Genomic DNA, 12,661 nt, shown 5'->3' with positions numbered 1-12,661 from the left:
ACAAGAATTTTCAGTAAGGGTGAGGGTCAGGGATATTTCCTAGAAAGGCTGAATTAAGACCTTGCTCTCCCCACCCAAGTAATTGATAACTATTTAGAATATCAATCACTACTATTTATCCCCAGGGGAAGCACAAGCGTATAGTAGTTTCTCTCCTTTTATAATTCTGGCCTTCAGTGAATGTGTCTTCATTGTCCTCCATGCTGGCTCTTCAAAGGTGGCCCTGTCTAACTGCCTACAAGATATCTAATTAACTTACCTATCTGCAATATTCCCCCCTTTGAAGAAGTACCCCTAACTGCTGTGAGGAGGCAAAGGGTGAAGACAGTTCTGGCTACTTCCAGTTGAAAAGGGTTCCAATTATTATTAGCAGTTAGTTGCTCTACAGAGGTTCTGCCTAAAGGACTTCAATGGGCCAGGAATTGTCATCTTGGTAGCAGCATAGCTTTTAAGTTTAGAGGAGACAAAGCCAAAGCAATAGTTAAGAATGATGGGCCAAATTATAAGGTAGGTCATCAGGATTTCTATGAATATAGCCCACAAAGAGAACAGGGAGATAGTCCAGGGGACTTCAGTATCCAACATAGAAGTCATATTGTATAATTTAGCAGTTATGAGCTGTTTATAAGGTCGATCTGGTGGATCCTGGTAAAACAAGTCTAGTACATTTGTCATTGGTACCATTTTTATGACTGCTTTGAGTTTGTCAGCCTCTCAGACCAGTAATCTAGGTGAAAGACCTTCAAAATGATATAAGGGGAAACCATGTAACTCCCAAACCTACTAGGGATTCAAAACATGAGTTCATGTTCTCTAAAATCAAAGAATGAATTCTAGGAACAATGGAGGTTAAGAGTAGGAAAAATTTATTGAGAGAAAGAAAGCTTCTGTCTAAGAGAGACAGGGGGAACGGAAAATGGGCTGCCCCTCAGTGACCCTTTTAATGCATGCCTTAAAGGACCTAAATTCTTCTGACTATCGCTAAACTCTCAGCATCCCAGCCCTTCAGTAGTGCCACAGAATGGTGATAAAACCTCAGTATAAGGGCCTCTGAGGAACATCTAAGATGTGAGGCACAATACAAGCTTTGATTCTCTTTGTGAAAACTTTAATCAACAAAATGAATTCATTCTTCACTTTCACTGCTAAGCACTACAAAATTTCTTCACAGAGGTGGTGTGAGGTTGTCCAGTGCTACTTGTAACTCCTGAATTGTAATTCTTGCATCAAGAAACTATTTTATCATGAATCTAAGTTGCCTAGAATGAAGGGATCTGAAAAAGTTTTTGTATCTGTCTTTCATTCTGTTACACCACAACACAAAGCAAAAGTATAATTTGAGATAATGGGAAATTTTAAAGTTTAGGTTTATGGATTAAAGTGCAAACAGGAGTATTAGTTATATCACATGACACTGGTAGTTTATTTAACATTGTGTACATTAGAACAGACCAGAACATACATAAATGTTTGCCGAACAATATTCGCTGAACTAATCAAAAATGAAAGTCCAGTTATAGGAGTGTAGTTATTATTATACAAGATGTGTATCCTACTGGCTAGTGCAGTAAGATTCAATTCCAAAGGAGTCACTAAAAAATTTTACTATTGTTTTCTGTTCCATAATGAAGCTGTGTCCAAGCTCAGAAGCTCACAGAATTCTAGCTTCATCCTACAAAATGCTGCAATCACTACACATTAAGCACCTGAAAATTTGCATTGGATACGCAGGCTTCTGAGGTGAATCTCATGCACACATTGCTAATTAACTCTGCTTCCACACCTGGGCTGACTGTCCATGGCTGTGAGCACATTTTCAAGAGAGGATTTGAAAGGCAATTCATTAATTTGGTGTCTTTCTCCAAAGTCAACAACAATAAAAACATACAATGGAAAGGCAGATTTGATAACTAATTCAGCCTAGTACTAGAATGTCTGTCACAAAGCTGAACTAAGTTTGTCTTGGCTTTTATTTTGAAACATTATTTTAGAAGCTCCAGTCTGTTTAATTTGCAGGGGCTTTGGGAGCAGGGAAAGAAGGCCGATTATCACAATCTATCCCAGGGTACATTGGTTGATTTTCAAACTGGGGCTGGGAAGACATAACAAAAACAAATAGAAAAAAGAATTACCAACATTAGAATCAATTCACAAGACCAACAAATTTCAGTCCCAGAATTCTCAACTTTATAGTTGCTTATTCTTTCAAACTTAATGAACTGTTTTCAATGTCAGTTTTCTCATCTATTAACTGAGTATAATTTTTTCTTCCGAGGGTTTTCAAAATAGGTCCACAGCCTTCTGCTCAAAAGCATCGCTTCTTCTAGTTTCCTTCATGGCCAGCATTGTGGAGGTGCATCTTCCAGGGAGCTTGTATGAGACTGTGTAATTGTCACCAGACACCAGCACATGCAGCAAAATGAATTGGAACATTACTAATGAGTTGGTAAAGTTTATCTGTGCCACAAATCTCACATATTGTTAAACCATTGCTTTTAACCTTTTCTCTTAAAACTTTATTTCTCTCAGTCATGTTTGCTGTACATAATGATTACACTCATCATAGAGAGGTGGTGCATGCATGTGACACATCTTAACTTGTTTTTGTACTGGGTATTGAACTGAGGACCTTATGCTTGCGAGGCAGGCAGAGCAGCACCACTGAGCTAAATCCCCAGCTCACATCGCAACTTTTTCTCAACCTGTTCCACTTCTGTTCCTTTCCTTCCCTCCATCTCTTGGTCACTTTGCCTTCCCCCAAAGATCGGTCTCCTTGTTTCCCATCATGCATCCTTCATTTTGCTTTTGAATTTATTTATGCTTTTCGTTTCTTACATAAAAGAAATCATGTGATACTAAAGTTTGTGTTTAATTTATTTAATATTGATCACTTTAATCTTCATGAGAATTAGCTCTTAAAATAAGTATTTGGTTACCAATAATATATTTAATTATGTTTAGTAGTGTAAATGTCTTAATTAAGTGGCATTCTCTGTATAATGAAAACACAATAAAATATTTATGGGACATAGAGTATGGCTTTCAATTCCATGGCATATTGGGGGGGATATGTGGAGAGGAGACAAAGCTGGGACAGCAGCAATGAGACTCCATTGTCCTTGTGCACAGGCATTGTCCCCAGGATCTCTGATCACTGGTCTTCCATGCTGGAATCCAAGCTGAGGACAATTGGTAAATCCATCGCTCTTTCACCAGGGAGAACCCCTGGCATTCACAAGCTGACCCAAATGTCTTTTGATGACAGACAACTACAAGGCTCCAGATTTCTGCCATATTTCCCAAGAAGAAAGGCTAGAAGTCTCCTTGGATACCTGCTGGCTGCACCGAGAAGAGTGACCCTCTTGTTCTGCCAGTATAAATTCTGTAACAAACTTCTGCTGAATTCAGCAACCTACCTGATGGCCCCATAAAAACTAATACAGATGAAGGGAGATAAACTCTAAACTTCACTCTACAAAGACACTGTAACTGAAAGCAAATAATACAGCCCCATAAAGAGCCTAGATTTTTAAGATAAAAAAATAGAAATGATTTTCTGGTTTACATCATACCTGCCCTCAAAGAAAGCCCCAAATGTGAGGATTGGCACACTTGAGTATTTCAACACTAGGTAGCTGGTCTGAATTGCAATGCAAATGTGATTTCTATTGTATTTTCTATTGTCTACCTTCATCACTCTATCAGACACCCACCAACCTCATTGCATACAACCCTTCTGAAATGTTGAGTGTCCAACTTATTTGTGGATACTAACAACACACAAGTGGTAGCTTAACTCTTGAGAGAGGTAAAAAATGCCCAGCAAGAGTGTTTCATGAGTTAAAAACCTATGACCACAAGGCCTTACAAGGTTAGTACAGTGTAGGTCAAAATATGTCAAAATTTCTATTTCTATTGCTGATCTTCCTTCCCCTTTTACTCTATTAAATGATTTTATAACTGAAAATATCTACCCATGTTCTTTAAATCCTAGAGCTTTATACTTCCTTTCTGTGAGAGATGTCTTCCTATTATAATTTAAATTATACCTATATCTTGCTAACTCAAAATATAAATGGGCCCTCTGGTACTTACATTATTCCTCTCTGTGATAAAATCCTCTTATCAGATAAATTAATCTCAATATACTATTTTAGAATTTTCTGGGTTTTGCAAAATACTTTTTTAGGTATGAGATCAAAAGGATCAGGAAAATCATTACCTTTGATTTCATGATTCACATTTTTTGTCCCTTCTAATGACTCCCATCAATTTTAATAAACTTATGTGTCCTTGCCCCAAGTGTATTATTTATCAAATCTCTTCTTGTTCTTGAGAACTGCACTTGGAGGAAACCAGAGAGACAGCAGAAACTTTACCATCGTTACAGAGTTATCCAATATAGATGCTACATCCTTTTATAAATAACCAAGAAAGTAAGTACTCCATAAGGTGGAAAATATTTTGCTCAATTGAAAATAAGAATCAACTAGAAATTGATACTTCAGTGTTTAGAGTTATTTTCAATTTTTGTCAGTCTGTGCACATGTGCCTGTGTGTGTGTGTGTGTGTGTGTGTGTGTATTTTCCTTAGACATAGTGAGAAAAACAGTAATTAGTTCAATGTTATATGTTTTAGGCTGCTAAATAATCAATCTGGTCTTTTTGAGGACTAAAAAACCCCCCAGTTTTTCCCATCATCACTGTTCTGAGGACTGCAAGCCCCTCAGTTTTTCCCACCATTGCTGTTTTAATTTTATCTATTTTATGTATTGATCTCACAAACAAGTTTTTAAAAAATATTGTTCTATCTTTTAAAAGCCCTTGATACAACCATTATCTTTAAAACATCAATAAAGCTGCTCTTTCACATCATTGACTGTGTCAGTCTAACAGGATTGCAGCTACTCACATTTATTTTAACTGATAGATTTGACACGCTTTTGATTTGACATACTGCATCATCCTATTTCCATGTGTAAATAAATATTTTTCTGGGCCTCTACCTCCTTGGGTTATACATAATCATAAATCCAATCTTTCTCCCCTTAGTGACTCATCCTTGTAATAAATCTTCCAGGTTACCTCTTATGTGCCTAGGAACACCCACTCAGAGGTACTGAACAAAGCTGCCTGCCTCGCATGACTTGCTTGGCATTTGACTTAATAAGAGTTCCAAATGCAGTGTTGTGCTTTACACCCTTTCTTCTTTTTATAACCTGATTTAATTCAACTTTTTTTTCAATTTTTATTTTTTATTCCCAAGCTGCTGGGTTGTCATTTGAGACAACTTCAAAAACAAGTCAGCTTTATAACAAATTGTTCAAAGTCAGGATTATTTGCATGGCAGATGTCTTCTCAATCATTAATACATATATTAAAACATTTTTATTATAATTATACTACAAGTTGTAATTTTTTTCTCTCATATTTTCATCTAACTGAGTGTTGGCATTATATATTGCACTCTCTCTGAAATTTATAAAATTGTTTTCCTTCACATGAAGTGTCTTTCATATCTACTAGTCATCCTGATTTCTCTGGTTCTTTCCATCAAAAAATACTCACTATTTTGGGTTATGTGAATAGAACTAAGAAGTAAACAGAACAAAGAGAAGAGAAAGAGAACATAAGGGACTCATAATAAATGAGAAATCCACAAGAAAAGTAACAAAATGAGAAATTTATTCAGAAATTATAATAGAAAAACATTTAAAGAGCTAAAATATGAAATGTGTGAAAACAGTTATGCCCCAGAAGGAATTTTCTAAACTAACTGAACCTGTGTTAACCAGTTGCCATGAGGTTGAATGGCTCAGGCTTTGAACCCAGAACTCTCAGATTTCGGAGGCCCAACTCTTCCTCAATTTGATATCAAATAATGAATCTCTTTTTTATGCCCATGCCAGGCATCAGCAAAACCTATGGTGTCACAAACAATATTTTCTATCATCTTTTCATCAGAGTATATTTTTCTAATGAGATTTTACTGTATTTCATAAATTATATGATAATTTCATAGACTGAGTTGACCAACGTTCTTGGCAATACAATCCTGAAGCACCCACAAGTTGTCAAAAAGCCATGATTTCAGATATAGTCAGAAAATTGTCTATAAATACCTATTTTTATAGTTTAAATATTAAATATTCTATGTCTTCCTGATATGTAATTTAACTTAATAAAATACTGTATTAATAAAGCCTTATAAGATTCAGGACATTTGGAGGCATTTAGAGATCTTAGAACTTTAAGAACAAAACAGAGAACACCGGAGACAGCTACAAGCAATAGAGCAACCTGTTAGGATGCTGGAAGGCTGTTGCATCATCCAGAGATGGGTTACAGGGAAGCAGCCAATCAGCAGCAAGGAGAACTAAACAAAAGTCTTGAATTGTCTGCTTGCAAAACTCCCCCACACCAGAAGGAAATAAATAAAGAAAGAAAGGAAGGAAGGAAGGAAGGAAGGAAGGAAGGAAGGAAGGAAGGAGAAGAGAAAAGAAAAATGCAGAGGATAGTTGTGTTTTCAAAAGGAAGGAAAGAAGGAAGGAAGGAAGGAAGGAAGGAGAAGAGAAAAGAAAAATGCAGAGGATAGTTGTGTTTTCTGCAAAATTGAGAGGATTTTCATGGACAATTATTATGTTCTGATGGAAAACCCAGGAACTGAGGCCATGAACTCTGAATCACAACTTCTCTGGGGTATACTACATTTGCTTACTGTTTGAAAATCTTTTGTTACCATACATATTTTTGTGGATTTTTTGTTTGTTTCCTCAAAATACTTTAAACAAGATATAAGTCCACCCATATTTCTTCAACATATCAATATAACTTATCAGTAGGAAGTGGGAAATGTAGGTAGTTTTGCATGACTCTCTATATAAGGGCTGGCTGCTCACTAAATACAACACTTTTAGAGAAGTGATCTTTCATTGTTATGGAGGCTGATCTCAATCTAATAAATTCAATCATCATCCAACCTCTGCCTCCCAAGTCTCTGGGATTACCACAGCACACTAGCACTCCAAGCTCCAATCATTGTATTCAAAGTCAATTTTCAGAAAAGGAGACCTGTGTACAGTTCTCACAGGAATTGATGATATCATTCAAATTTTAATTTTACTGTTAAATTAAATAGCTACAAAATCCCCCAGGAAACATGGCCCTTTTCCCCCTCTACCATTATCCTTATTTCTTTCTATTTGAAACTTTTCTAGAAAATATATAATTTCTACAATATTAAATATGATGCCAATTATGATATCCTGTGACTAAATTCCTGACAATGAGCTGTATATTAGTTAAGATTAAATTCACAAGAGTCAAATGGTCTGAATTTGAATACACATTCTCCTGTTTATTAACTATGTTACTCTATATAAACTGCTAAACCAACTGTGACAGTATTTTCATTCGTATTCAATACAGAGATAATAACAGTAGTTGTACATAAGAGTACTGGGAGGATTAAATATACTTTTACAAAGTAGGTGACACATGGAGCAGCATATAAGCCACTCAGTGTTTACAACGAGTTTCTGAACAGCATAGTTCTTAAGAGAATAGGCTGTAAACATGGAGTACTGTGGACTTGCAACATAGCTATGTCATTTACTGCCCTGTAGGACTCTTAAAAAGCTCCTTACTATGACACAAGCATACTTTTGTATAGCTTACAGGTATTCACTGTGCAGGAGGAATGTAGGCTTTGGGGCAGGATGATTTGTGCTAACAAAGTAGTGTTAGCTTTGAGAGGATGTGTGACTAGCAGTCTACCTTTCGCTTGTTCCTCCGTGAAGTAGGGATGTTAAGTACACTGTCTAGTAAGGGTGGTGCGATACTACACATGAGTAGTATGTTCAGCACCTAGGACAGCGCCTCACTCCCGAAGTGTATGTGATCTTATGAGTGGGTTCTGCTTTTGATACTGGCATTGTTGCTTCAGAGGAATAGCAACATGGTTCTTATCTTTTACATTTTTTAATCTGTTTGTGCAGCCTTTGTAAATATTGCTCTTATTCTTTCTTTATTGCTTTGTATTTTTCTGGATGGTTTCCTTCCCTTGACCACATGCTACTTCTGTTCTCTCCATTAATATTTCTGATTGTCCTTCCTTTCAAAGTGATGTTGTAAACACTTACTTTTGAAGACTCATATAATAAACTTTGTCTACACATAAAACTCATTTATTTGAAAAGGAAATAAGGTCAGAGAAAATTGAATGGTATGCTACAAATCATGTCTACCTCAGAGATTAACCTTATTATTTATCAGGTTATTAGTTTTTCTCATTAAAAGAAACAGTTAAATAGCTCTACTTACAATATGAGTAATCTAAATATCTAAATTTAACTCAATAATCATAGACAGTACATTTTTTATTATAGATTTAATTAGGGTGCCTTAATCTAACCAACCATGTTCATGAGAGCCAAATGGCATTTTTCAAATTCTTGGTCATGAGCTATTAGTATTGAAGTCAATTTTGAGAAATAAACATTAATAAATAGAATACACCAGAATAGAATCTATTAGAACAGAATGAAATGGAACAGAATGGAATAGAATAGAGTAGTAGAACTAGAATTTAGCAGAACAGAACAAATTGGCATGTTGTATTGGAAGTAGTTTATGGCTTTAGAAAACATTTATTATGCCATGCATGTGCTGTATATCAATATAAAACATTTTTGTGTCATGTCAGTTTGTATTAATATGAGGAACTTTTAGTGGGACTGAAATTGAACACATAGATAGTTTTGCATTAAATCTGTGTGATCAAGGATTGTGAATTTTAATCTTCGTTGTTTTTTTTTTTTTTTAAATGTCAAATTGATAAATCCAAGTTGACTTCTGGCTATCACCTTTCCTGGACAAATTTTTCTAACTCTCTCTGAATAAATTACATTCATTTTGCAATTATATCACTTAATTTTTTCTGTTTATATGTCTATATTGAAATATGTGGTATTATTATTGAAGCTATCATATTTATGCCTGTTTTTGATAGAATATATTGATTACTAAACTTTGACAAAATAACTTTTACATTTCTATTTTAATTACTGTGCATAGTACCTGATGTTTACATTCTTAGTAGGAATTTGGAACATATAGATAAAACACATCTTAATTTCTCTTTTCATCTGATTTCCCATCCCTCCTTCCCCCTCTACCTATGTCTTGATTCCTCCAAAAACTAAAACGAGAAATTCCACTGGACCAGCTATTACCCTTTTTGGTATCTTGTCAGAAGAGTTAAAGGCATCATATTATACTAATGCATGCTTACCCATTTTATAGCACCACAATTCATAACTCAATTACAGAAACAGGTCATATGACCACCAACAGATGAATAGAAAACGAAAATGTATTTACACACAGTGGAGTACTGCTCACCATAAAGATAAACAAATCATTTGTAGCAAAATGGATGTACATTAAAAACATAATGTTAAACAAAATAAAGCAGACACACAAGCCTAAATATCATGTGGTTTCTCTTATATGAGAAACCTAGAATAAAAATAAAGAACAGAGTAAAATATAGATAAAAGAAAATAAACTTGGAAGCAACTCAATTACCCCATCAACGGGAAATTGGATAAAGAAAATGTGGGATTTGTATAAAATGGAGTACTACTCAGCCATAAAGAATGAGACACTAGAGTCAGCTTTAGCTAATTGGATGCATGTTGAGGAGATATTTGTAAGTGAAATAAATAGAGAAACACATGTAGGAATACAGAATAGTTTCTCTGATGTGAGAAACCGAAAGTGTAAGTGAGGAATAAAAAGTTTAATAGATAGTGTGAAATACGAAGAAAAGGTGCAAAGGGGAAAGGTAACTGGAAGGAGTAGGGGACAAGAAAGAAGGGAATGCAATTAATATGAGAAAAAGAAAAAATGTAAACAAAGTCTTTGTAGATAGGGAGGTGTGGAGGGGTTGAAGGAAGGGCAGAGGAATTTGGAAAACATAAGAATGAAGGAATGGGAAAAGGTGCAATTGGCATTATATTGTATACCTTATAAATACTAGATTGAAAGGTACAAAAGCCACTCTAGATGTACTCAGCTACCTCATCTTTGACAAGGAGCCAACCATCATAGCTGGAGGAAAGATAGCCTCTTTAATAAATGGTGTTGGAAAAACTGGATTTCAAATTGCCAAATATTAAAACTAGACACTTATCTTTCACCATATACTAAACTAAAATCCAAGTGGATTAAAGATTTAAACATTAAAAAAGAGTCACTAAATTCACTGAAAGATACGTTAGGCAGAACTCTTAAAGACATTGGCATAAGAAAAGACTTTATGAACAAATTCTCAGCAGCACAGGGACTAGCACAAAGAATCAAGAGCTGAAATCTCATCTTATTAAAAATCTTCTGCACTGCAAAAGAAACCATCAACAGAGCTAAGAGAAAACCTACAATGTGGGGAAAAATTTTACCAGCTGCTTCTCTGACAAAGGACTATTATCTAGAATATATAAAGAACTCAAAAAAATCAGCCCCCTCAAATACAAAGACCTGATTCAACAATGGGCATCTGAAATGAACAGATATTTCTCAGACGAAGAAGTAAAAGCAGCAAATAAATACATGAAAAAATGTTCACCATCACTGGTCATTTGAGAGATGCAGATGAAAACAACACTGAGATTCTACCTCACCCCACAAAAATGGCTGTTTTCAAGAAATCAATCAATAACAATTTTTGTTGGGGTTGTGGGGAGAAAGGAACCCTTCTCCATTGTTGGTGGGAGTGCAGAATGGAGCAACCACTGTGAAAATCAATATGGAGATACCTCAAAGAACTAGGATTAGAGATACCATTTGACTCAGCCATGCCTCTGCTGAGTACCTTCCTAAAAGAATTAAAATCATACCAGAGTGATATATGCACACCTATGTTTATAGCAGCACAGTTTATAATAGCTAAAACTTGGAAACAGCCCAGATGCCCATCAGTTGGAGACTGGATAAAGAAGATGTGGTTTTTTTGTAAAATGGAATACTACTTAGCCATAAAGAATGAGAAATTAGAGCCATTCATAGGAAAATGGATGCATACTGAGGATATATTCTTAAGTGAAATAAATAACATGTGTAAATACCAAATAGTTTCACAGGTTTGAAAAACTAAAAGTGTAAATAAGATCCAAGTGGTATTGTACCAGGGTGCTAGACTCCCGCTCCCACTCTTATTACTTTGTGAACTTGCGTCCATTACATGCTTTCTCTAGGCTTCTTATCTATTTAATGCAACTCAGATTATTGATAAGATTACCTAGGACAGATCTCATGAAGTGCCGAGCTACAGGACAGCTCTGAGTTCCCAGGTTGACCTCACACTGAGTTGCCTGGTACTTATAAAAATCACTTATAGGGCTGGGGGTTTAGCTCAGTGGTGGCGCACCTGCCTCTGAAATGCAAGGTCCTGAGTTCAATCTCCAGTACCAGAAGAGAAAAAGTCACTTATAAAATGTTTAAGTAAAAATACTGATGCCTGGGTCCTATCTCCAGAGACTGTTAGGTAATTAAGAATCACAAGTTTACTGTTTCCAGACGTAGAATCGGAACTAGACTAGCTGATTACTAACCCTAATCATTTCACTCACCGTGGTGACCTCAGCATTTTCAACCTTCCCGTGTCTTAATGACCTCACGGGAGCTCTGTGAGCCAGTGGAGGCATGCAGTTGTCAGCAGTGACTACCACTCACCACCAACATCGTCATCCTCATCAAGGACTGTCAAACATTATCATCACCACCATCAATATCATTATCATGGGAATTGCCACCATCTCTATCACCTCTTGCAGCAGCTGAATTCTGTGGCCAGAATTCTCTTCTTGAGAAGCTGATGATTGTACTTACTGGATGTGGGAGAAGAGGAGTCTGATGCTCTTGTTTTCTGGTTTTTCTATTGTCCACGTGCAGTTCTCATTGGCATTGAGTTGCAGGACCAGGGCCTTGTGTGTATCTGCCAGATTGGCCCCTCCCAGGCTGGCATTGCAGCTTGATCTGCCTGGGAAAGAACACAGTTGTTGCTAAGGAAAGTCCCCAGGCCCTGTCCTCTCTTGCAGATATCTCCCATATATCATACCCATACAAGCACACAGCCAATCACAAATGTATTTTGTTCATCCCAAACCAAGCTACAAGCAGTAGAATTTTCCTTCTTGAAGCCCTGAAGATTTTCTACATTTGATCCATAAAAAAGGACATATTAGGGCCCGAAGAAAGAGTTCAAAAGGAAGCTATCTAGAATGTGTAACAAATCCTTACAATTCTATAATTAAAAGACAAAGAACACAAAAATGGACAAAGTGAGGAATAGACTTTTTTCCAAACAGATATCAATCAAAAATTCTTATGTAACAATAAACTTTCTCATTTTCTTTTTCTTGTCTGACTAATGAGTGGAAATGTCCTTATACCAAGTCTTTTATTTTTATCTTATTTGATATGACATTTATTAGAAAAACTAAAAAACAAAGATAGGAAAACTATAATTGTACAGCGCCACCTATGGCAAACCAGTCATCATAAAAATATTGCTCTGAATACATCCAGATTGTTTCCTTTCCTCTTCTCTTCCTTCTCTTTACAGATTTCTTAAATGTTATAATAAATATATCTTAACTATA

This window comes from Fukomys damarensis, unplaced genomic scaffold, assembly GCF_012274545.1.
Source record: "Fukomys damarensis isolate Sample0158 unplaced genomic scaffold, DMR_v1.0_HiC HiC_scaffold_35, whole genome shotgun sequence".
In the NCBI taxonomy this organism is placed as follows: Eukaryota; Metazoa; Chordata; class Mammalia; order Rodentia; family Bathyergidae; genus Fukomys; species Fukomys damarensis.
The sequence above is the reverse complement of the archived record's forward strand: the minus strand, read 5'-3'. Positions refer to the sequence as shown.